We start from the raw sequence: 6,093 nt of genomic DNA on the forward strand, positions 1-6,093 counted from the left end.
TCCCACTGTGCCTTCAGCAGAGCCGGGATGCAGGTGTCACCTCCTGATTTCCCTGCCCTCTGCAGCTCTTCCTGCCCTGTCAGTCCTGGCAGTGGGTGACCTGCTGGGTTTTGGTGAGGTCACCATAAAAATGGAACAAAGATGGTAAGAAAGAGTGAGCGAACATTTCTACAGATTTAAGGAGAGACTCTGCTCTAGTTTTGTAAGAGGATCTCATCTATCTCTTTAATAAGTAAAGAATTTGGGTGACACAGGACCTTCTTGTCTCCAGTGGAGGACATTTTTTCCCCAGGGAACCTGAAGCTTAGTTATTAAAAATGAAAATCTGTCTCAGCCTTTCAACTCAGTTCTTGGAAACACCAGCTTTTAAAAAGGGGAGAGTTAAAAAGGAGCCAAACCGAGGGACCCTTTTCAGATAAAGCTCTCCTGCGATCCTGGTACCAGGACGGCTGCACTCGACTGCGCGGAGGAGAAGAGGTGAGCTATGATGCTTGTTACATGTCACACAGCACATGCTGCGTTTTCCTCTCAGCTGCTGCCTACCCGGAGCGCTGAGACACATGTTCACAGTTCAAACCCAAAGAAATCCCTATTCCCAAAACTGCCCGGTGCAGCTCCCCAGGCTGGTGTGGGAAACGGGTTTGCAGGAGCATTAGAGGTACTGGGATGAACTGGTGAACTATCACTTGCAAACATTCCTTCAGGAAAATTGCAAGGCGTCCTGTTCTGCCAAGTTATTTTCAGACTGGTTTTCCAGGTTTTGAGATTTTTTTCAGGAAGTTGTTTTTTTTTTTCCTACCCAAGCTGTAAAACCTATCCTCTCTAGTTTTACTGGAATTTGGGAGTGATTTGCCACTGGATTCACTGGGAGAAGAATAAGGTCCTCAGTTTTCTGTTAGTCCTCATGACTCTACATAAAAAAACACTACATTTAGAATGAATAGAGTGAAAACAAAAAGTCAAGGAAGCAAAAGGAAATTTTTCTACAAAAAGTGGATTTATTTTGCCTTCATAGCAATTTTTAACTTCTGTTTTATAAGAAAGCTTGCAATACAAGGAGAGTTTACTAATATCATTAACTGAAGGTAATAAAGACAAACATCAAAAAGTACTTTCAGAATATTCTGTGAGTGGTGAAATAGAGGACGTAGATTTACATACAAAAATAGAGGGCCTGAATTTACAAACAACGGAGCCCCCAGCCAAAAACTCTGGTCAAAGGTATTCTGAGTATTGAATATTCAACATTCTGTAAGCTCTTTATGAAACTGATAGGAAAACCTATGATTAGAGCAATAAATTTAAGTTCTTTTCATATTATTTTATCCTATATATTCAATAATTTTTTAATATATTTTTTAATAAATTAATAAAAATGTGAAGCGCTCAGCAGCTTCCAGCACTAAATGTTCCTTTTGAACTACTGGCAGAATTAGGTAATTCTGCTTTTATTCCTACTTTTACTTTCTATCTTTGGTTTAAATTTTATTGCACCCCGGACTTAACGTTCCACTGTGCTGAACACCCTCAACGGTCCCGTATTGCAACAGAAAACATAAACACTCAGAGCTAGGGGTCAAGTTTTTCTGCTTTCTTGTCACATTCAGGATAGTCAAGCTCTATCTTTCCACCATTTTCCATCCCAATACGAATGTTCTTGAGGTCAAACCTCAAGACATAACACTGAGCATTTATCAAAATAAATGCAATACTCTGCTGGTTCCAGCTAAAGGTCCATGTAGCCCAACATGCAGTCTTTGGCAATTCTTTGCCAAAACACATGATGCAGTAATGCTATGTTCCTCTTCTGTAAAATGGGAACGGTAATACATCTGTATTCTGACAGAAGCACATGCGATATACTTTTTTAGGACCTGATTCTGCAAGGACTTCTCTATTTTGTATCCTCTGAGCAGCACTGAGAATAATAAAAGATCAGGGAATTTAGAATCTGTGTATGTGCCCCAAGATAGGGTGGATTATTGTCATTAGTTAAAAAAAAAAAGGGGGGGGGGGGAATAGACTGGGGAATTTTTAAAAAATGTAATAAAAAGGTATCACTTTGATTTTTTGAACTTGTTATTTCAAAAAAAATTTCCACCCAAGCTGATTTGCACTGGTACGGGTTGCCCAGGCAGGTTGTGGAGTCTCCACCCTCGGAGATATTCAAAAGTCATCTGGACACGGTCCTGGGCAAACCAGCTCTAGGTGGCCCTCCTTGAGCAGGGGGGTAGACAAGATGACCTCCAGAGCTCCCTTCCAGCCTCAGCCACTCCGCGATTCTGTGATAACAGAGTTCCAGAGGCAAATAGTCTTATACAGGCAGGGAGCCCTTGCAGGCAGTGAAGAGCATGGTGACAAGCCTCGAGGTTATACATTAGCCAGCTGTGACATTTAACAGCACCATTAACTTTTCATGCAGTGATACAGGGGAAATCCCTAATTCTGCCCGGCACAGAGTCTATCTGGTGAGTCCTGAGGATCTTCCGTGTCCGTTACCAGTCACACTCAAAAAATGTTCTTGGTATTTTAGAGTCAGATCTCACCGCTCTGAAGTCAGATTTCCTTTGCCTTTGGCAAGGAGTGGATTGGGCCTTTACAGAATGAAGCTGTAATTCTGTAAACATTATATACAGATTTACTTTCATATCTAGCATAGTCCCCTTATGAAATCCCAGTAGCAGAGTCAAACATCTGAGGGAGTTTATGCCGCAAGAGTTAGTCCGGAATACAAGAGGGAAACACATGACAAAGGAAGGAGAAGCAAACTCGTGAGAATGAGATGGGAAAAGCCAGAAGAGACAGGGTAGGAGTACAGAATCAGGAGGAAAAGTCAGGCAATGGAAGAAATCCAGAGATAAGGAAAAAAAATAATCAAGTTAATTTAACATTACCAATGAAATGCATGAGAACAAATTTTTTTTTGTCTCTTTTTTTTAATAGAAGGGAAGAGAAATCTTCATGGGAGCTTTCTCCTAAATCATTAGCATGCTGTGGAAATTCCGTTCTGTGCAAAGCCTCTGTAGAACCAGACAGTTCCTTCAAGAAAGTGAAATTGTATAGGAAGTCTTCGTGAGAGGAGAGGACAAAAAGAAAGAAAAGGCAGGGAGGAAAAATCCAGTATGACCCCCGCACACAAGAGCACGTTCAGTGATGTACAGAAATGTGCACACCTTGAGCTCGGTTGTCAGTGGCTCCTTCAGCCCGTTGTCTCTAAGGCCACGAGCAAATTTGCAGGGCTGACAGTAGAAACACTGACTGGAAAATGCAAACTCCTGTCTTCAGTTTTTGCAGTAGGAATCAAGGGTGCTAGATGATGAAGCATTTTCCCAAGGCGGTGCCATTATCTGGGGAGAAAAGAGTGTTTCCATTTTGGTTTCAGAAAAGTCAAAAGGAGCAACCCCGGTGAGCCTTCTTAAAATTTGCTGCTCCCTTCAGAAAAAAAACCCAACAGCAATATCCTCTCACTACTATTTATGATCAGAAAGTGATCCTGCTCCCAAATACACCTTTTAAAATGTGCAACACTTTCTCCTACCAGCACTGGGTGCTGACCCCGGTGAGCCCTTCGGTCAGGATGGAGGCCAGCCTCTTCCATGAGGACTTCTCGCGTGAGCAACGCGCAAGGGCACTCAAAACCTGACATTCAAGCTGGGCTTTTTCTGCCTCACACCACAACAGTAAAATGTGGCACAACACAGTTAGCAGGTCTGTTGATATGCGTGGGGGCAGAAGGCAGTGCTTTCCACTCCTCAGCACTCAGATTGAGCCTGAAAAATCATCAAATTGACCAAATGTCCTTAAGATAACAAAATAAACAGGATCAGCCCCGAGCATTTCTCTTGTTTGTCCTTTGCTCTATGATCCAGGAGGCTACCCTTAATTTCCCTATCCCAACCATGAGAGCGAGAAAAATAGAAAAATAGAAATGAAAACTGAGCTCATGAGACAGGACTACCCCCACCAAAGTCAAGTTGGCCCTGTGTGGGTTTCGGAGCCCACCCAGGCAGAGCAGCTCGCAAGACCCGTGCCTGAGATCACAATGCACTCTGCAATTACAGCACAATGCTGACAATAGCATTTTGTCAGTAAAATAAGAAGAAATAGTTCTGAAGACACATCAGGGATATGGTGGCAGGGGGGGCAAACTAAATAAAGCAGCAATTTTGTTCGCTAGTTTTTTGAGCGGTAGAGGAGGCTGACAGAAGGGTTATAGGATGGCACGGTATTTCCCTCCCCAGATGTCACCAGGACACTACTGCACGTGATTTAAGATTAATCTCTTGAATCAAAATGCCACCATGTACACTAATGAGCAAAAACTCTCTGGCAGAGTATCTGTCCCTGGGGCTCCCACTCCCAGGTAAGAAGCTTGTCTCCACGCTATTGTAGAAACTCTCTCAGCAGAGTGCGGTGAGGTTGGTGGTATAACTTGCCCCCGGTTCACAATTTTCCATTTCAGACTCGCTGTCTCTGTCTTGGTTTCGGTCTATTTACTCGGAGCCATTTCTTAACAATGTCTAATTTCCTCAAGGAATCCCTCTGAGTCCCCTCTCTTAGAAAGGCTGCCATATCTTTTTTTTTAATCACTGAAAGGCACAAATATCCTTCCTGAGCTCCCTTACCATCCAGCCTGATTATATACATAGATTTCAGTTTCCATACATTTTCTACACAGTAGGAGTTCCCAAAACACAGCCTCTGGGGATATAAAGTGTGGCCCCAACTGCAGCTCAACGAGATGAAAACAAAGCCGATCAGGTACTGTTTTTACTGTTAATGAGCCTAACCAGCAGGCAGTTATTACTCAGTCTGGGAGACATAAGTGGCTGGAATTGTAGTGCATTCATTTTTTATTTATAGCGATGCACGTTCAAATTAGAAGTAGCCCTCCAGCAGCTGGCATTTTGCCAGGGCCTGACCATCAGTGTGATAAAATTTGAACATCTTGAAGATATACAATGCGTTTTGTTGCTTTTCTTTTTTTTATAGTCTTCTCCTTCCCTCCTACTCACAACTCCCGTGACTATCAAAAATGGACAACGAGGCTTAATTAATATAGGATCCTGGCCCTTACTGAAAATGAAAGAAATCGGTCCTTTTTCACTTAGTGGTGAGGTACAAGTCAGACATGCGCTGATCTTCTTGGAACAAAGCAAAAGCTTAACCCTTCTGGCAAATAAAAGAGTAGAAACGAACCCTTGGACATGAACCATAAAGAAATAGGCTCTTGGAAAGGTTGCACGTTATTAGCCTGTTGATCTATTAATGGCAACTGTAAATACCTCACCCAAAATCACAGTGACTCTGAAGCATTTAACTGGAGTGGCTCACAGAGCCTGGCTGGGAGAATGTGATATGAGCAACTTGCAGTAATTCGCCTCACCTTGCTAGTCATCGGCTCTCAATCTAACCCCTCCCCTGAGTTTAAGTTACAAACCTCAATAACTGTGGCAGACTTGACAGCAATTAACATTACTCAGCTGCCAGCTGGATTTTAAAATCTCCCTTCCAAGTGATCTTGTTACGTAGGTTTTAAAAACAGCCTGACAGGGTGCTGCTCCGTGCTGAGGAGCTGGGCCCTGCAACTCAACTCAACCAGATTTTGCTATTGATTTCAGGGGGAGCTGATAAAACAGTGAGAGAGTAAGCGTAAACAGCACTGAGTTGTTTTTTGGAGTGTGAGGTTTGTTTTTTCTTAATCTTCTCAGTGAGGGGGCTTCACAGAAAGCACTATTGAGAAATTATCCTTATTAGTTTAGTTCCTTAGTCCTGCGTATTACACATATACAGGAGTGAGCACAACATGCTGCAAAGCGCTCCTGGACCCTCACATCTCAGTGTTCAGGCTTTAAAAGCCAATGAGAACCTTCTAAGTCATTTGAAGCCCAGGAATAAGAGTTTTGTTGGAAAATAACTAGCTGGAGTTAAACTCCCATCGTTTTTACACCTAGCCCAGCCGCCTGGGTAGCTCTGCTGTTGGCTTGGGATGTTGGCTGTGGCAGCAGGAGCGCAGCGCTGGGGGGACCTGGTCCCAGCAGTGAGCCCCGCTGAAGGCTGACATACAAAAACGCTAATTTCCTCCTTGCTCCC

The sequence above is a fragment of the Larus michahellis genome, chromosome 4 (assembly GCF_964199755.1).
Source record: "Larus michahellis chromosome 4, bLarMic1.1, whole genome shotgun sequence".
NCBI lineage: Eukaryota > Metazoa > Chordata > Aves > Charadriiformes > Laridae > Larus > Larus michahellis.